The sequence below is a fragment of the Bombina bombina genome, chromosome 2 (genome assembly GCF_027579735.1).
Source record: "Bombina bombina isolate aBomBom1 chromosome 2, aBomBom1.pri, whole genome shotgun sequence".
Lineage (NCBI taxonomy): Eukaryota > Metazoa > Chordata > Amphibia > Anura > Bombinatoridae > Bombina > Bombina bombina.
Window position 1 is genome coordinate 375,293,420 of NC_069500.1, and position 21,568 is coordinate 375,314,987.

The following is a 21,568-nucleotide window of genomic DNA, read 5'->3' on the forward strand; positions in this document are numbered from 1 at the left end:
ACATACAGAAATGCAGGGAAGCAAAGCAAAATCTGCCTTTTGAATATTTTACTAGGGATCTCGCAGTGCTGGAGGATCATTTTAGAATATTTCACCTGAACAGAGAGGTTTTGAATATCAGGGCCTAAGTGAGAAAAACATAATTAAAAAAATAAATAAAATAACAATATATTTTAAAGTTGTAAGTGGAACTGTGTTATTGTGGGTTTTGTAGATAAGGGCCAGGTTCTTAAAGCCTTCTTATGCAGGAAATGAAAAGCAAATAATGTTACTGACAGAGGTGAGCATCTGATACAGGATGGTTGCTGAAATATATGCATCTGTAAGAGGAAATAAAAATGGATTGGAACCTGTAAAGTTTTGGTTAGAGACTTAATAGTCAAGACAGGCCATGATGAGAATGAAGAGGTTTTAGAGATGTTGCACATGTATTGGTAGCAGGATGTAATTGTAGACTGGGTATGAATGTAAAAGAGCTAATTAGTGGTATTTTTATGACATCAGCAGTAAGGGAGATTTCTGGGGTTTGAATTGTTGTAGGATGGGAGTTAAATCATTACTAAATCATCAGTTAATGAGATATGTAATAATGCAAAGTTAAAGGGTACTTGCAATCAGATAGTTGTAAGAGGATCTATTGTTGCCTTTCATTTAATAAAGAACTATTCCTGTATGCAGAATTAATTTTACCAATCACATTGCATTTTCAGAGCTTTAAAACAAATATTACTTGCTAGCTAGAAGACTGTCATGCAGTTATTATATTGCCTCGGAATATGCTAAACTCAGTGCTCAGGTCAGATGCCACTTGCTGAAAGCATAATACAGTAAAAGTCCATTAGCACTTCCAGGAGGAAGAAAGTTTGTAAGAAATCAAGTTGGATGTAAATGTCACATCTAGTTGAGTTTTCAGTAGTCAAAGGTTTTTAACCTGAGACCAGAAATGATCCAGCTCATTGACCTTAGCTAAATCCTGAAGTATTAGAATAGATACTTCTGCATACGTTCTTCATAGCTTTTAAGCACCCCAGAGTCTAGAGTCATAGATAGATAATGCTTCACCAGCTGGTAGCCCCCTGCTTTATTTAGTACTCAATCAGGGTTTCCTGCTGAGTAGCATCTGTTTCTTCTGTTATGTGTGATCAGTCCACGGGTCATCATTACTTCTGGGATATAACTCCTCCCCAACAGGAAATGCAAGAGGATTCACCCAGCAGAGCTGCATATAGCTCCTCCCCTCTACGTCAGTCCCAGTCATTCTCTTGCACCCAACGACTAGATAGGATGTGTGAGAGGACTATGGTGATTATACTTAGTTTTTATGACTTCAATCAAAAGTTTGTTATTTTACAATAGCACCGGAGCGTGTTATTACTTCTCTGGCAGAGTTTGAGGAAGAATCTGCCAGAGTTTTTTTTTTTTACTATGATTTTAACCGGAGTTGTTAAGATCATATTGCTGTTCTCGGCCATCTGAGGGAGGTAAAGGCTTCAGATCAGGGGACAGCGGGCAGATGAATCTGCATTGAGGTATGTAGCAGTTTTTATTTCTGAATGGAATTGATGAGAAAATCCTGCCATACCGTTAAAATGACATGTATGTATACACTTTAGTATTCTGGGAATGGTATTTCACCGGAACTACTCTGTTAAAGGTCACTAATCCTTTTATTAACTATTTATCATGTTAAACGTTTTTGCTGGAATGTAGAATCGTTTACATTGCTGAGGTACTGTGTGAATAAATATTTGGGCATTATTTTCCACTTGGCAGCATTTTTTGCTTTTATTTATGACAGTTTCGTTTCTCTTCACTGCTGTGTGGGAGAGGGAGGGGCCGTTTTTGGCGCTCTTTGCTACGCATCAAAAAATTCCAGTCAGTTACTTTTATATTTCCTGCATGATCCGGTTCATCTCTGACAGATCTCAGGGGTCTTCAAACTTCTTTGAAGGGAGGTAAATTCTCTCAGCAGAGCTGTGAGAATTCTTAGAGTGACTGTGAATAAAAACGTTGCTTTGTATTTTTTATGTCAAATTTAATTATTGTTATTTTACTAATGGGAACAAACCTTTGCTAAAAGTTGTGTTGTTTTAAAGTTGATGCTATAACTGTTTTTCAGTTCATTATTTCAACTGTCATTTAATCGTTTAGTACCTCTTTGAGGCACAGTACGTTTTTGCTAAAAAAGATTATAACCAAGTTGTAAGTTTTTTGCTAGTGTGTTAAACATGTCTGACTCAGAGGAAGATGTCTGTGTCATTTGTTCCAATGCCAAGGTGGAGCCCAATAGAAATTTATGTACTAACTGTATTGATGCTACTTTAAATAAAAGTCAATCTGTACAATGTGAACAAATTTCACCAAACAGCGAGGGGAGAGTTATGCCGACTAACTCGCCTCACGCGGCAGTACCTGCATCTCCCGCCCGGGAGGTGCGTGATATTATGGCGCCTAGTACATCCGGGCGGCCATTACAGATAACATTACAAGATATGGCTACTGTTATGACTGAAGTTTTGTCTAAATTACCAGAACTAAGAGGCAAGCGTGATCACTCTGGGGTGAGAACAGAGTGCGCTGACAATGCTAGGGCCATGTCTGATACTGCGTCACAGCTCGCAGAGCATGAAGACGGAGAGCTTCATTCTGTGGGTGACGGTTCTGATCCAAACAGATTGGACTCAGATATTTCAAATTTTAAATTTAAATTGGAGAACCTCCGTGTATTACTAGGGGAGGTCTTAGCAGCTCTCAACGATTGTAACACCGTTGCAATACCAGAGAAACTGTGCAGGTTGGATAAATATTTTGCGGTACCGGCGAGTACTGAAGTTTTTCCTATACCTAAGAGACTAACTGAAATTGTTACTAAGGAGTGGGATAGACCCGGGGTGCCGTTCTCACCCCCTCCAATATTTAGAAAGATGTTTCCAATAGACGCCACCACTCGGGATTTATGGCAAACGGTCCCCAAGGTGGAGGGAGCAGTTTCTACTTTAGCTAAGCGTACCACTATCCCGGTGGAGGATAGCTGTGCTTTCTCAGATCCAATGGATAAAAAATTAGAGGGTTACCTTAAGAAAATGTTTGTTCAACAAGGTTTTATATTGCAACCCCTTGCATGTATCGCGCCGATTACGGCTGCGGCAGCATTTTGGATTGAGTCGCTGGAAGAGAACCTTAGTTCATCTACGCTAGACGACATTACGGACAGGCTTAGAGTCCTTAAACTAGCTAATTCTTTCATTTCGGAGGCCGTAGTACATTTAACCAAACTTACGGCTAAGAACTCAGGATTCGCCATACAGGCACGTAGGGCGCTGTGGCTAAAATCCTGGTCAGCAGATGTTACTTCTAAGTCCAAATTACTTAATATACCTTTCAAGGGGCAGTCTTTATTTGGGCCCGGTTTGAAAGAAATTATCGCTGACATTACAGGAGGTAAGGGCCACGCCCTACCCCAAGACAAAGCCAAAGCTAAGGCTAGACAGTCTAATTTTCGTCCCTTTCGGAATTTCAAAACAGGAGCAGCATCAACCTCCACTGCACCAAAACAGGAAGGAGCTGTTGCTCGTTACAGGCAAGGCTGGAAGCCTAACCAGGCCTGGAACAAGAGCAAGCAGGCCAGGAAACCTGCTGCTGCCCCAAAGACAGCATGAACCGAGAGCCCCCGATCCGGGACCGGATCTAGTGGGGGGCAGACTCTCTCTCTTCGCCCAGGCCTGGGCAAGAGATGTTCAGGATCCCTGGGCACTAGAGATCATATCTCAGGGATACCTTCTAGACTTCAAATTATCTCCCCCAAGAGGGAGATTTCATCTGTCAAGGTTGTCAACAAACCAGATAAAGAAAGAAGCGTTTCTACGCTGCGTACAAGATCTGTTATTAATGGGAGTGATCCATCCGGTTCCGCGGTCGGAACAAGGACAAGGGTTCTACTCAAACCTGTTTGTGGTTCCCAAAAAAGAGGGAACTTTCAGGCCAATCTTAGATTTAAAGATTCTAAACAAATTCCTAAGAGTTCCATCGTTCAAAATGGAAACTATTCGGACAATTTTACCCATGATCCAAGAGGGTCAGTACATGACCACTGTGGATTTAAAGGATGCTTACCTTCACATTCCGATCCACAAAGATCATCACCGGTATCTAAGGTTTGCCTTCTTAGACAGGCACTACCAGTTTGTAGCTCTTCCATTCGGATTGGCTACGGCTCCAAGAATCTTCACAAAGGTTCTGGGTGCCCTTCTGGCGGTACTAAGACCGCGAGGGATTTCGGTAGCTCCGTACTTAGACGACATTCTAATACAAGCTTCAAGCTTTCAAACTGCCAAGTCTCATACAGAGTTAGTTCTGGCATTTCTAAGGTCGCATGGATGGAAAGTGAACGAAAAGAAGAGTTCTCTCTTTCCTCTCACAAGAGTTCCATTCTTGGGGACTCTTATAGATTCTGTAGAAATGAAGATTTACCTGACAGAAGACAGGTTAACAAAGCTTCAAAATGCATGCCGTGTCCTTCATTCCATTCAACACCCGTCAGTAGCTCAATGCATGGAGGTGATCGGCTTAATGGTAGCGGCAATGGACATAGTACCTTTTGCACGCCTACACCTCAGACCGCTGCAATTATGCATGCTAAGTCAGTGGAATGGGGATTACTCAGATTTGTCCCCTACTCTGAGTCTAAATCAAGAGACCAGAAATTCTCTTCTATGGTGGCTTTATCGGCCACACCTGTCCAGGGGGATGCCATTCAGCAGGCCAGACTGGACAATTGTAACAACAGACGCCAGCCTACTAGGTTGGGGCGCTGTCTGGAATTCTCTGAAGGCTCAGGGACTATGGAATCAGGAGGAGAGTCTCCTGCCAATAAACATTCTGGAATTGAGAGCAGTTCTCAATGCCCTTCTGGCTTGGCCCCAGTTAACAACTCGGGGGTTCATCAGGTTTCAGTCGGACAACATCACGACTGTAGCTTACATCAACCATCAGGGAGGGACAAGAAGCTCCCTAGCAATGATGGAAGTATCAAAGATAATTCGCTGGGCAGAGTCTCACTCTTGCCACCTGTCAGCAATCCACATCCCGGGAGTGGAGAACTGGGAGGCGGATTTCTTGAGTCGCCAGACTTTTCATCCGGGGGAGTGGGAACTTCATCCGGAGGTCTTTGCCCAAATACTTCGACGTTGGGGCAAACCAGAGATAGATCTCATGGCGTCTCGCCAGAACGCCAAACTTCCTCGCTACGGGTCCAGATCCAGGGATCCGGAAGCAGTTCTGATAGATGCTTTGACAGCACCTTGGAACTTCGGGATGGCTTATGTGTTTCCACCCTTCCCGCTGCTTCCTCGATTGATTGCCAAAATCAAACAGGAGAGGGCATCAGTAATTCTAATAGCACCTGCATGGCCACGCAGGACTTGGTATGCAGATCTAGTGGACATGTCATCCTGTCCGCCTTGGTCTCTACCTCTAAGACAGGACCTTCTGATTCAGGGTCCATTCAAACATCAAAATCTAACTTCTCTGAAGCTGACTGCTTGGAAATTGAACGCTTGATTTTATCAAGACGTGGTTTTTCTGAGTCGGTTATTGATACCCTGATTCAGGCTAGGAAGCCTGTTACCAGAAGGATTTACCATAAAATATGGCGGAAATACCTATACTGGTGCGAATCCAAAGGTTACTCCTGGAGTAAGGTTAGGATCGCTAGGATATTGTCTTTTCTACAAGAAGGTTTAGAAAAGGGTTTATCAGCTAGCTCATTAAAGGGACAGATTTCAGCTCTGTCCATCTTGTTACACAAGCGTCTGTCGGAAGATCCAGACGTCCAGGCTTTTTGTCAAGCTTTAGCTAGGATCAAGCCTGTGTTTAAGGCTGTTGCTCCGCCATGGAGTTTAAACTTAGTTCTTAACGTTTTACAGGGTGTTCCGTTTGAACCCCTTCATTCCATTGATATAAAATTGTTATCTTGGAAAGTTCTGTTTTTAATGGCTATTTCCTCGGCTCGAAGAGTCTCTGAGTTATCAGCCTTACATTGTGATTCCCCTTATCTGATTTTTCACTCAGACAAGGTAGTTCTGCGTACTAAACCTGGGTTCTTACCTAAGGTAGTCACTAACAGGAACATCAATCAAGAGATTGTTGTTCCATCCCTGTGTCCAAATCCTTCTTCAAAGAAGGAACGTCTTCTACACAATCTGGATGTAGTTCGTGCCCTCAAGTTCTACTTGCAGGCAACTAAAGATTTTCGCCAAACTTCTTCCCTGTTTGTCGTTTATTCTGGACAGAGGAGAGGTCAAAAAGCTTCTGCTACCTCTCTCTCTTTTTGGCTTCGTAGCATAATACGTTTAGCCTATGAGACTGCTGGACAGCAGCCTCCTGAAAGAATTACAGCTCACTCCACTAGAGCTGTGGCTTCCACTTGGGCCTTTAAGAATGAGGCCTCTGTTGAACAGATTTGCAAGGCTGCAACTTGGTCTTCGCTTCATACTTTTTCCAAATTTTACAAATTTGACACTTTTGCTTCTTCGGAGGCTATTTTTGGGAGAAAGGTTCTTCAGGCAGTGGTTCCTTCTGTATAATGAGCCTGCCTATCCCTCCCGTCATCCGTGTACTTTTGCTTTGGTATTGGTATCCCAGAAGTAATGATGACCCGTGGACTGATCACACATAACAGAAGAAAACATAATTTATGCTTACCTGATAAATTCCTTTCTTCTGTTGTGTGATCAGTCCACGGCCCGCCCTGTTTTAAGGCAGGTAAATATTTTTTAAATTATACTCCAGTCACCACTTCACCCTTGGTTACTCCTTTCTCGTTGATTCTTGGTCGAATGACTGGGACTGACGTAGAGGGGAGGAGCTATATGCAGCTCTGCTGGGTGAATCCTCTTGCATTTCCTGTTGGGGAGGAGTTATATCCCAGAAGTAATGATGACCCGTGGACTGATCACACAACAGAAGAAAGGAATTTATCAGGTAAGCATAAATTATGTTTTTTAGCATTTCTGTTTATCTTTACAGGTTGCTTTTGTAACTAATACTGGGTCTATAGACTTTATACAATTATGAAATGAGTCTACAGTATACTATTACAATGCTGTGATAATTAATGGAATAGATGCACTCTTCTATCTGAATGAATGGCCAGAGGATTAATGTATTTTACTGAGCTGTGCTCTTTGTATGGCTTTTTCTTTTATAAAATGACATCTTTATTAATACAGGTAATCATCATTTTATTTTGTGTCTCATGTCCTGATTTTAGTGTAACATGATTGCCTGTTCTGGTGGTAGTTTTGTATTGTATTTTCTTTCCTAATATTTATGACAAATTCAGGGTGTTCTAATAGAGAGGAAGGCCTAATGCAAATAAACAGCATTAAAAGTCCACTTCTTCTACAGTGTCCCTCCCATTGTGTCTTAGGGGTCCATTTATCAAGCACAGCACAATAGTGGACCTACTCAACAAAGTGCCCTTGTGCAAAAACGTTTTTGGGCCACCAAAGGAAACTAAGTAGTAAGCAAAAGTAGTAATATAAATGCTGCTCTGTTTAATGATTTTGAGGATAGAAAGGTACTCGGATAATTTAAGTTGCCGCAGTCTAAACTAGCGTTTCAGGCAAACTTATGCAAGACTGCATCTCTTAGGCTCTAAAACTGCGTCCGTATCTTCATAAATAGAGCCCAAAGTCTAAGCTGCAAAAGTTTGGTAACATGTCAGCATATGAAAAAAGTTAAAAACAGTCTACTCCAGTTTTTTTATTTTTTTAAAAAAATAGATAATCCCCAGTTTTGCATATTTCATATTAAAGAGATATAAAACCCAATGTTTTCTAACATAATTCAGAAAGAGCATGCAATTTCTTATTTACTTCTATTATCAATTTTTCTTTGTTCTTTTGGTATCTTTTGTTGAAAAGACTATAGGGCAGCAGTTTTTCAATAATGTTATTCATCAACTAACTAGATGAAAGCAGTATTTCCTGCCTTGTAGTGCTCCAGATGCCTAGGTATCTCTTCAACAAAGACTATAATGGGAAGGAAGCAAATTGTATAATAAACTGTAAGTAAATAGGAAACTTTTTTAAAAATGTAATGTTCTGTCTGAATCACAACAAAACAATTTTGGGTTTCATATCCATTTAATATACCTTTTACCTCTGTGATTACCTTGTATCTAAGCTTCTGCAGTCTGCCCCCTTATTTAAGTTATTTTGACAGACATGCTTTTTAGCCAATCAGTTCTGACTCCACAGGAGTAAGCACAATGTTATGTAAATGGCACACATGAACTAGCACGGTCTATCTGTGAAAAACTGTCCAAATACACTGAGAAAAGAGGTGGCCTTCAATAGATTAGAAATTATCATATGAGCCAAACTAGGTTTAGCTTCCAACAAATAATACCAAGAGAAGAAATCAAATTTGATGATAAAAGTAAATTGGAAAGTTGTTTAAAAATGCATGCCCATGCCTCATGAAAGTTTATATCTGACTAGACTGTCCCTTTAAGGAAAATATGTTAAAATGTGAAATTAACCTAACAGGGAGTGCATGACTGTGAACAACTGATTCCTTGCTCTGTGGTTGATCGGAAAAACTCCCACATAAAAAAGTTGTTTATTCAGCAAAAGTGGGATATCTCTGTATCAAACCAAACTTGGCCAGTAGTCTTCTTATCCCGGCGTCAAGTGGAATGATAGGAAATATCCCAGAGCAGAGTAAGTTAATGAAATGAGGTAAGCAGTACTCACGGTAGACAGGGTAGTCCTTCAGGGCAATAAGAAGAAGGCAGAGAATGGTCAAGACAGGCTGAGTCCGGCAACAAGAAAGCAATCCAGCAGTGTAGCAGTTCAGGGGTAAACCAATAGTATAGTCAGACAAGCAGAGTTCAATAACAGTATTGTAATCCAGCAGTTCATGGCTTAAGCAGGCAGAGTGGTCAGACAGGCAGATTTCAATAACAGTACGACAATCCAGCAGTTCAGGGGTTAAGCAAGCAGGGTGTTCAAACAGGCAGAGTTCAATAACAGTATGGCAATCCAGCAGTTCAGGGGTTAAGCAAGCAGAGTGGTAAGACAGGCAGAGTTCAATAACAGTATGGTAATCCAGCAGTTCAGGGGTTAAGCAAGCAGAGTGGTCAGACAGGCAGAGTTCAATAACAGTATGGCAATCCAGCATAAAGTAACACAGCACCCAGGAGCACATGAAGCAGCACCTATACTTGGGCACAGGTGAATGTAAGTGAGGTACTTACATAGCTGCAGGATTCGTGCCACAGGAGGATGTCATCGCCGGCACCCAAAGCTCACCGTAGCGTCAATGGCAACGGCCATGGCAACAAACGAGCGGCGGCCGGGCTGCGTGACATAACCCCCCACTCAAGTCGTTTTCAAAGGATGAGCATCATGGAACCTGGAGACCAAAGATGGAGCATGCACATCACAGGCAGGAACCCAGGAACGATCTGCAACAGAGTAACCCTTCCAATGTACTAGGTACTGCAGTTGCCTGCACCTGTATCTGGAGTCTAGGATCTTAGCAACCTCATACTCAGGGTCACCATGAATCAAGAGCAGAGGAGGAGGTTGGAGCTGAGAATATCTGTTCTTGATGTAGGGCTTGAGCAATGAGATGTGGAAGACTGGGTGTATGCACAGGGTTCTGGGTAAGGCCACTTTGTAGGCAACAGGAGACAGTCTTTTAAGGACTTTGTAAGGGCCGATATACCTAGGCCCTAATTTATGACTGGGTTGACGTAGATGAACATGACGAGTAGAGACCCAGAGACATTCACCTACTGAAAAGGCACAAACAGTAGCTTGATGATGAGCAGCAAACCTCTTGTATCTGGAGACAGCTTAACGTAACTGAGAGCGAATATGTTGCCAATGAGTAGTGAGGATAGTAACATGTCGGTCTGCAGCAGGAACCCCTGTTGACTGTGCGGAAAGAGGAAAGACATGAGGTTGGTAGCCTGCTGCGACTTGAAATGGAGAACATCATAGAGAAGAGTGCAAATGAGTGTTCTTTGCCAGTTCGGCTAAGGACAACAATTCAGACCAATTGGTATGAAAAGAATTAACATAAGCTCTGAGATAGGCTTTGAGATCCTTATTCTCTCTCTCCATCAGCCCATTAGTCTGGGGTTGGTAGCCAGAAGACAAGGAAACAGTGGTTCCAATCAATTTGCAAAAAGCTTTCCAAAAGGTAGAGATGAATTGAGGACTTCTGTCGGAACCAATATTCACGGAAATGCCATGAAATTGTACCACATGTAACAAAAAAAGAGACGATAATTCTTGGGCAGAGGGTAGCTTGTTTAAGGGTATAAAATGAGCAAGTCTGGAGAACTGATCCACCACAACCCAGATAACCATATGATGGTCAGAAGAAGGGAGGTCTACAATGAAATCCATTGTTATGTGTGCCCAAGGTTGTTTGGGAATGGATAACAGTTGGAGCAAGCCAGGAGGCAAGGATCAGGAAGTCTTATTGGCAGCACAAGTCATGCAGGCCTTTAAATAATCCTGAGAGTCAGACTTCATGGTAGGCCACCATACATTATGGGAAAGAAGCGTAAAAACCAGGATGTCCCGATAGTTCGCTATCATGAGCCCAGGATAGCACAGGAGTGCATAGGTTCAGAGGTACAATGAAGATTTTAGGAGCCACGGGGGCTTCCTAGACTGAGCACGTTGCAGTCTTTGAAGTAGAGTGGTGTTAAGTTGAGCAACCACAGAGGAAGGGGGTATGCTGTGTTCAGAGCTTCAGCTTCAGAAAAGTCACTAGACTGAGGAAACTGACGGGAAAGGGTGTCAGCCTTTTTTATTCTTAGTTCCAGGAAGATAAGATACTACAAAGTTAAAACGGGAAAAGAACATGGCCCACCTGAGCAGTCTCTAGATACTTCAGATTCTTGTGGTCAGTGAGAAAATGGGGTTGGCAGTACCCTCTAGCCAATGATGCCATTCAGTCAGGGCCATCTTAATGGCTAAGAGTTCACAATGACCCACATCATAATTCCTCTCTGCAGGAGTAAAGCGTTTGGAAAAAAGGCTACAGGGTGCAATTTGGAGGTTAAAGGATCTTTTTTGGGTTAAGACTGCTCCAGCTCCTATCTCGGACTTGTCAACCTCTAAAGTGAACTGCAGGTCAGGATCAGGATGGTGGAGCTCAGGAGCAGATCAAAAGGCCTTTTTCAGATGAGAAAAGGCATCCACAGCTTCAGGAGGCCAATTCTTGCTGTCTCTGTTCCATTTAGTCAACTCAGTGAATGGAGCAACTACTTGGAAGAAGTTCTTTATAAACTTGCGGTAATAATTTGACAACCCCAAGAATCTCTGTAGTTCTTTTAAGGAGGTGGGTTGAGGCCATTCCAGAACTGTGGTTAGCTTAAAAGGATCCATGGCAAAACCCTCCTTTGAGATGACATAACCAAGGGACTGGATCTGAACTTGATCAAACTCACATTTCTCCAGTTTGGCTACCAGAGAATTGTCTCTGAGGCAAAGAAGTACCTGTCTTACATGTTCATGATGCTTCTCAAGGGTGGAGGAGAAAATAAGGATGTCATTCAGATAGACGATGACAGTGCGATTGAGGAGGTCACGGAAGACATCATTGAAAAATCCTTGAAAGACTGCAGGGGCATTACACAGCCCAAAAGGCATTACGAGGTATTTGTAATGCCCTGATCCTGTGTTGAAGGTAGTTTTCCATTCATGCCCTGGGAAGATATGAATAAGATTGTACACCCCACGGAGGTCCAACTTAGTGAAGTAGCGAACATTTTGGAGCGAATCGTAAAGTTTGGTGATCACAGGAATGGGATGGCGATTCTTGATAGTGATGTTGTTTAGGGCTCTGTAGTTAATACAGGGGCCTCTAGTTATCAACGTGTCTACTTACCTGACTTCGCCGGCCCCAATACGCCCGCCTAAGCTCGCCTCACATTGCCGCCGCGGACCTGAATACGTTCGCCAAAGTTATCAAAAAAGCTGTCAAAAAGCTGCGCACCAAGTACGGGGCAATGAGCAGCGGACTGTGATAGTTATCACTCATACGATCTCGCTGCTCTTCGGCTTTTTCCCAGCTTTATTGATAAGCTGTCACTAAGCACCCACACTAAACTACACTGTTCTACCCCCTATACTGGCACCCCCGGAGCCCCCCGCAACTAAATATAGTTATTAAACCCTAAACCGCCGCTCCTAGACCCCGCCGAAACTATAATAAATGTATTAACCCCTAAACCGCCGCTCCTGGACTCCACCACCACCTATAAAATACCTATTAACCCCTATCCTGTGCCCCCCTATACCGCTGCCACCTATAATAAATTTATTAACCCCTATCCTGCGGATCCCGGACCCCGCTGCAACTAAATAAATTGTTTAACCCCTAAACCAGCGCTCCCGGACCCTGCCGCCACCTATATTAAACTTATTAACCCCTAATCTGCCCCCCTACACCGTCGCCACCTATAATAAAATTATTAACCCCTAAACCTAAGTCTAACACTAACCCTAACATCCCCCTATCGTAAATATTAATTAAATAAATCTAAATAAATATAACTCTTATTAAATGTATTATTCCTATTTAAAACTAAATACTTACCTATAAAATAAACCCTAATATAGATACAATATTACTAATAATTATATTGTAGCTATTTTAGGATTTATTTTTATTTTACAGGCAAATTTAAATTTATTTTTAACTAGGTACAATAGCTATTAAATAGTTATTAACTATTTAATAGCTACCTAGATAAAATAAAGACAAATTTACCTGTAAAATAAAAACTAACCTAAGTTTCAATTACACCTAACACTACACTATCAATAAATAAATTATTCCTATTTAAAAATAAATACTTACCTGTAAAATAAACCCTAAGATAGTTACAATGTAATTAAAAATTACATTGTAGCTATCTTAGGATTTATATTTATTTTACAGGTAACTTTGTATTTATTTTAACTAGGTAGAATAGTTATTAAATTGTTATTAACTATATAATAACTACCTAGCTAAAAGAAATACAAAATTACCTGTAAAATAAATCCTAACCTAAGTTACAATTAAACCTAACACTACACTATCCAGGGTCGGTTCCAGAACGAATGAAATGGGGGGGCATTTTTTTTTTACGAGGGGGCACGCATTTACAAAGCATGTATGAGAGTCAAAATAAGAGCAGACCTACATATTCTGCAGGAAAGTGGCGGGCTTATCCACCACTATTAACATTTGGAGAATATGTTCTAAATCACTAGGTAAAATAATTAAGTCTAAATCCTATGCAGTGCACTAAAACAGAACCATTAAACTTGAGACCCCAGTGCAATAGCTCCTTAAAAACAATTCACCCCTTAACCACCATGATCCAAAACCCTTAAACTCATTCTCAAATCTCAATCATGTCCCCTAAACAGCCATGCACCCCAAACCCCCAATTCAATTAACCCCTTTGTTTGCAATAGCAGTGAGGATACTAGGTTTTCAGGTACTGGAAATTTTGTAGATTAGATTTAGCTATACCTGTTTCGCAATAACTAATGGATATCAGGCTACTTAATACAACCTATGTACTGTGAACCTATAAGAATAAGATTGTATCATATAAATAAAAGTCTATAAATGGCTACCGGCTTCTATCAGTGCCTCAAAAGTGCACTGTACCGGGCCTAAGATCACAGTGCACTTTTAAGGCGTTGATAGAAGTGGTAGCTATTTATAGACATATTTATATCATACAATCATATTCTTATCATGGTCTATTGTTTAAAAAAATTAGTAACTCACAATGTTTAGATAAAATTAATAGGGTTAAGACAAGTCCAAAAAGTCTCTAACTTCCAATTCCAAATAAGAGGTTAAGACACGGAGCTCCTTGCAGTTGCAACTTCACAGTTCGGCAGCTAACTCTGCCCCCAGCATGTAGCATTACATAACAATTCATTATTTTATTTATTATTTTTAAAGTGTGTGTGTGTATATATATATATATATATATATATATATACACACACACATACAAACAGTACACAGATACACACATGTACACACAGTACACAGATACAGACACACACAGTACACAGATACACACATACACACAGATACAGACACACAGTACACAGATACAGACACACACTGTACACAGATACACACACAGTACACAGATACACACACACAGTACACAGATACACACACACAGTACACAGATATACACACATAGTGCACAGATACATACACACACAGTGCACAGATACATACACACACAGTGCACAGATAGATACACACACAGTGCACAGATACATACACACACAGTGCACAGATACATACACACACAGTGCACAGATACATACACACACAGTGCACAGATACATACACACAGTAGACAGATACATACACATACAGTACACAGATATACACACACAGTACACAGATATACACACAGTACACAGATACATACACACACAGTACACAGATACATACACACACAGTACACAGATACATACACACAGTGCACAGATACATACACACACAGTTCACAGATACATACACATACAGTACACAGATATACACACACAGTACACAGATATACACACAGTACACAGATACATACACACACAGTACACAGATACATACACACAGTGCAGATACATACACACACAGTGCACAGATACATACACACACAGTACACAGATACATACACACACAGTACACACAGATACAGACACACACAGTACACACAGATACAGACACACACAGTACACACAGATACAGACACACACAGTACACACAGATACAGACACACAGAGTACACAGATCTTGTGCCAGAGTGCTGTCAGATGTAGCTCACTAATGTTTATTTATAGGGCAGTGTATGTTCACTTAAAGTAAATTTTTATTTTAAGCTTTAATGGTGATAGTTTTCTTCTAAATTAAAAAACAAAAATATTGAAATAAAGGGGAATGAGGAAAGAAAAGGAGAGAGATGATAAAAAGCTAAGGGGCAATGGCATAGAGAGACAGGAGGTGAGATAAGAATGGAGAGAGTGAGATAGTGAAAGAGAGATGAGGAGGAAAGAAGAAGAAAAAAGAGGGAGAGTGGAGAAAAAGAATATAAATATTTTCCCCTGTTATGCAGCACATTTATACAGTGCCCTTAACAGAGACAAACACTAAGCAGCCCTTCTGCTCTAGGAGGAGTTAAAAGGCTGTGTCCTGCTGCAGCACTCACACAAAAAACGTATTTATTGCTGACATCTGCCCCTCTCTTACCTCTCATTGCTTTCATGTGGCTGATCACTGTTAGCTGCCTCTAAGCAAAAGAACCGCGCTTGTGTAGGAAGAAGGGGGAGAGAAGGGAGGGGACAGACAGGAAGTGCTGCTATAATTCAGGGAAATAGCTAGAGAACTGCACACTGAATGTGCTGCTTATTACAACTTCCCCCAGTCTGTCCAGGGTGCTCTTCCAGTTCCTCAGAGGCTCCCACAATCGCACTGCAGAACAGCACAGCAAATCGGCACAGGCAGCCAGCAGTCTGCAGTTAGAGTCTAATAAAAAACAAACTCTTTGAACTGCAGCAGCCCTGATTCTTGTAGTTATTAAGTGTCACCCTCCTCTCCTGAAGATGTCTGTCCCCTGGTGCAGTCCACACACCCCCAGTGACGTCACTGGCTGCTCCACCCCCTCAGAAGCCCGTGCGCACTGAACAGTTGCAGCCTGTGCACACGGGAAACATTTTCAGAATTTTAATGTATTTTTAAAAATGTAATCTTAGCTACATATGGATCAGTCAGTGTATTATCACTATTTTAAAGGGACAGTCTACACCAGAATTTTTATTGTTTTAAAAGATAGATAATCCCTTTATTACCCATTTCCCAGTTTTGCATAACCAACACAGTTATAATAATATACTTTTAACCTCTGTGATTATCCTGTATCTAAGCCTCTGCAAACTGTCCCTTTTTTCAGTTCTTTTGACAGACTTGAAGTCTAGCCAATCAGTGCCTGCTCCCAGATTACTTCACGTGCACAAGCACAGTGTTATCTATATGAAATACGTGCACTAACACCCTCTAGTGGTGAAAAACTGTTAAAATGCAATCTGAAAGAGGTGGGCTTCAAGGTCTAAGAAATTAGCATATGAACCTCCTAGGTTAAGCTTTCAACTAAGAATACCAAGAGAACAAAGCAAAATGGGTGATAAAAGTAAATTGGAAATTTTTTAAAATGACATGTTCTGTCCCTTTAAGTAAAAAAAAAATAATTTAAAAAAATCCTGTGTTTTGAGGGGGCACAGCTTTCCATTTGGGTGGGCATTGCCCCCCAATGCCCCCCCTTGGAGCCGACCCTGACACTATCATTAAATAAATTAAATTAATTAACTACAAGTAGCTTCAATTAAATACAATTAAATAAACTAACTAAAGTACAAAAAATAAAAAAAAAACTAAGTTACAAAAAATAAAAAAATTACAAGATTTTTAAGCTAATTACACCTAATCTAAGCCCCCTAATAAAATAACAAAGCCCCCCAAAATAAAAAAATGCCCTACCCTATTCTAAATTACAAAAGTTAACAGCTCTATTACCTTACCAGCCCTTAAAAGGGCCTTTTGCGGGGCATGCCCCAAAGTATTCAGCTCTTTTACATGTAAAAAAAAATACAACCCCCCCAACATTAAAACCCACCACCCACATACCCCTACTCTAACCCACCCAAACCCCCCTTAAAAAAACCTAACACTAACCCCCTGAAGATCATCCTACCTTTAGCCGTCTTCAGCCAGCCGACCACCGATGGAACAGAAGAGGACATCCGCAGCGGCCGAAGTCATCATCCAAGGGGCGCTGAAGAGGTCTTCCATCAGATAGAAGTCTTCATCCATCCGGGATCCGCAGGATAGGGGTTAATAAATTTATTATAGGTGGCGGCGGTATAGGGGGGGCAGGATAGGGGTTAATAGGTATTATGTAGGTGGCGGCGGGTCCGGGAGCGGCGGTTTAGGGGTTAATACATTTATTATAGTTGGGGCGGGGTCCGGGAGTGGCGGTTTAGGGTTTAGCATGTTTAATATAGGTGGCGGCAGTGTAGAGGGGCAGATTAGAGGTGTTTAGACTCGGGGTACATGTTAGGGTGTTAGATGTACACACTTCCCATAGAAATCAATGGGATGTCGGGCAGCAGCGAACATGATCTTTCGCTATGGTCAGACTCCAATTGATTCCTATGGGATCTGCCACCTCCAGGGCGGCGGATTGAAAACCAGGTACGCTGGGCCAGAAAAGTGCCGAGCGTACCTGCTAGTTTTTTTATAACTCCCAAAAGTAGTCAGATTGTGCCGAACTTGCGTTCGGAACATCTGGAGTGACGTAAGAATCGATCTGTGTCGGACTGAGTCCGGCGGATCGAAGCTTACGTCACTATATTCTACTTTTGCCGGTCTGTAGGGCTTGATAACTTAGGCGAATCAGCCTCGACACAAATACGCTGCGGAATTCCAGCGTATTTGAGGTTGACGGCTTGATAACTAGAGGCCAGGGTCTGAGCCCAACTTTCTTCTTACTGATGAAAAAGAAGCCAGCCCCAGCAGGAGAAGAGGATGGGTGAATAAAACCTTTAGTTGGGTTCTCTTGAATATAGTCCTCCATGGCCTTGGTTTCAGCTTTGGAGAGTGGATAAGGGGCTCCAGAAAAAAAGAGGTAAATTTTACAGTCGTAAGGGTGGTGGGGTGGCAGCACATCAGCTGCTTTAATTTCAAACACATCTTTAAAATCTGCATATACTGAGGGAAGGCTTGTAGGGGTCTGTAGACTGGCTATGGGGATGCGGTGCAGAGGAGTAACCTTAGCAAGGCAGCAGTGGAAGCAGGATTTACCCCAAGAGACCAGCTGTCCCTCAGCCCAGTCGAACTGTGGATTGTGTATACGAAGCCAAGGAGAACCAAGGATGATAGGTTGTGCTGGGGAAGGAATGACATCGAACTGCAACTGTTCAGTATAAAGGACTACGACAGTCAGGGTTAGGGGTGCTGATTCTAAATGGATTAAACCAGATCCAAGGGGAGTACCATCCAGAGTAGTTATTTTGAGACATTGTTTTTTCTGCAGAACAGGCAAGCCTGCCTGAATCATAAAACGGTGATCAAGAAAATTTCCAGCTGCCCCATAATCAATAAAGGATTGATTGTGGGCAGAATTCTGAAGAAATTTAAGGGTAACAGGCACCAGGATCCGAGAAGAGTGAGGGGATTTAGTAGTGACCATGCTTAGAAGTACCCCAGTTTATCCTCTAAGCATTGGCTTTTCCCGGCAGAATATCACAATTCTTAAGTTGGTGTGAGTTAGAACCACAATAGTAACACAGTCTTAATCTCATTCTTCTCTGTCTTTCAGATTATGTGGGTTTGAGGGAGGAGAGATCCATGGGTTCCTCTACAGAGGTAACTAGAGGTGTTGAAGGGGTAGAGGGTAGTCTTTAGACCGAATGGGTAGGAGGACGAGAGGGGGGATTTTACGAGTTCTGTCTCTCTCAGCTTGTCTCTCCTGAAAGAGAGAATCCAGACTGATACAAAGTGTTATGAATTCATCCAGGGAAAAAGTAACATTGCGATAAGTAAGCTCGTCCTTGATGCACTCATGCAAGCCACCTCAAGAGCACTGCCATCCCAACTGGTCTCAAGTGCCAAGGTGCGAAACTTGATGGTGTATTGTGCCACAGTTCTATTGCACTGGCGGAGATCCAAGAGAGAGTACTCTGCAGCAGAATTACGGCCAGAAGTCCCAAACACAGAAGATAATGCAGAAATGAAGGTAGCAGCATCGTGCAGAAGTTGAGCGCTCTGTTCCAAAAGGGGAGAGACCCAGGCGAGGGCCTTGTCTTTCAACATAGAAATGATAAAAGTGATCTTTGACTGATGAGACTGGAAGGTGTGAGGATCATTGCGTAAGTGCAGCCTGCACTGGTTAAGAAAACCCCTACAATCAGTAGTACCATCATACTTGTCAGGCAAAGGTATACTTCCAGAAGCAGGGGAAGACGTTGCAGCACTGGCAGCTGGGACTGGCTGTGCAACAACAGGAGTAGCGTTCTTTTATGTAACCAGTGAGGAGAGCATAGGGAATATAGCCTCTAGTTTAGAATCCACATTCTGCAAGTGTATGGTTTGGGTTCCCAGCATCTGTCCTTGAAGAGTGACTGTTCTTGCTACCTCATTTGGGTCCATGGCCCAAGTATAATGTAATGCTCATGGGATATCTCTCTATTAGACCAAATTTGGTGAGTAGTCTTCTGATAAGAAATATCCCAGATATAATAAGGTAAGCAGTACTCACGGTAGACAGGATAGTCCTTCAGGGCAATAAGAAGAAGGTAGAGAATGGTCAAGACAGGCTGAGTCCGGCAACAGGAAAGCAATCCAGCAGTGCAGCAGTTCAGGGGTAAACCAATAGAATGGTCAGACAACCAGAGTTCAATAACAGAATGGTAATACAGCAGTTTAGGGGTTAAGCAAGCAGAGTTGTCAGACAGGCAGAGTTGAATAACAGTATGGCAATCCAGCAGTTCAGGGGTTAAGCAAGCGGAGTGGACAGACAGGCAGAGTTCAATAGCAGTATGGCTATCCAGCAGTTCAGGGGTTAAGCAAGCAGAGTGGTCAGACAGGCAGAGTTCAATAACAGTATGGCAAACCAGCATAAAGTAACAGCACCCAGGAGCACACAAAGCAACACCTATACTTGGGCACAGGTGAATGTAAGTGAGGTACTTACATAGCTGCAGGATTTGCGCCACAGTAGGAATCCGGACTGGCATCAGGAAGGGAGGCGCGCAGCGATGACATCATCGCCGGCACCTGAAGCTCACCGCAGCAATGGACGAAGCGGCTGCCTGGTGGCGTGACAAAAAGAACACTAAGTTGTAGTGGGGATAGAATACTATTTTAGATATTCACAAATTCTTAACACCTACCACTGGGGAGATTCAAATCAATCCCAGTGCTAAAAAATATTTTAGAAGACAGTGTTTTTTCTCTTAACTCTTCAGATCATTCCATCTCCTCCCAAGTTGCAGACTAATAATTTAAATGTTTCCCAAAGTGAGGCAGAGTAATTGGTATAGAAAAGATTTGGTTTATTTTCATAATGCTATCTTTATTACAGATATTATCATTATAATATGCAGATACAGGCAGTTTCATTCTTCAGCTTGACCTGTAGTGAAATCTATGAGCAGATTTCTAAAGTAATTACAATTTTAATGAACACATGTACCTCATTGTGTTAAATTATGCAGTTTTTTTCAAACTGTGAACTAAAGCAATAAATATGTGTAACCTATAGAGCATAAGGCCCTGTATACAGGAAAGCTTTGAAATAAATTCTAAGTATATTAAATACTTTGGGCTAGATTACAAGTGGGGCACTAAAGATAGCTTTCTTGAAAGTGATATTAGCGCTCCACTAAGTAATACCAGTGCAAGCTAATGGGCTCGGTTATTACAAGTTGTTAGAAATGCAAACGCAAGCTTGCGTTCACTTTACTGGGAAGCATTGAGCTCACAAGAGCGTGCTTCCATAGGCTACAATAGGAGCTTTGTTCTGATGCCGTAAAAAAATGCATTAGAACCTAAGCGCAGCAAAGGGGGTAAGTCGCACAGCGATGGCAACATATTGTAAATATATATGTTGATCCACCGGGTAGGCCCATAGTGGCCTCCATTGACTCCTTGTTCAGTCCTATTGCTAAATTTTTGGAAAAGGTTTTTACCCCTCTAGTAAGACAGGGACGATCTTTTTTGAAAGACACTAGTGATTTTCTAAGTAAAATCAGAAGTTTGGCTGACCTTCCAGAGGATATCATTCTGGCTACTTGGGATGTAAGTAGTCTGTATACTATAATCCCCCATGCTGATGGTTTAAACAGTGTCTGGTCTTCTCTGATGCGGTCAGCCAAGTATTCTGATAGACAAATCAACTTCTTTATGGAGTTATTAGAACTAGTGTTAACCCACAATTATTTTTCTTTTGATGACAGATTTTTTCTGCAGTTACGGGGTACCTCAATGGGTTCAAATGTTGCTCCTGCCTACGCCTGCCTTTATATGGATCAATTGGAGGAACAAGTGATATATATTGATCCTGAATTTCATAAATGTTTGGCGTGGTGGCGCTATATAGATGATCTGTTTATCATTTGGCAGGGCGACATTGAATCCATTGAGGCACTCCGTTTAAGAATAGAAAATAAGGTGCCAGCAGTAAAATTTACTGCTAATTATCATACTGAGAGTGTGGCTTTCCTAGACACTGTTGTCATGCGTGCTGGCAACCATTTTGAGACAGACATTTTTAGAAAGCCTACTGACAAGAATACCTTATTGTCCCGTCAAAGCCATCATCCGCCAAGAGTTTTTAAGAGTGTACCAAAATCTCAATTGCTTAGAGTGAAGAGGATAGTCTCAGACCCCTTAACCTGTTCATTGCGCTTAGATGAGATGCGTATGAGGTTTCAGGAAAGAGGTTATTCTAGTGGGGAATTAG

General features: G+C 41.8%; 1 protein-coding gene across 1 annotated transcript in view; it reads left to right on the forward strand.

Moving 5' to 3' along the window:
• TMEM132B (transmembrane protein 132B) overlaps positions 1-21,568 on the forward strand; it is an 847,178-nt gene that overhangs the window by 819,740 nt on the left and 5,870 nt on the right. The gene's annotated exons all lie outside the window — the stretch shown is intronic.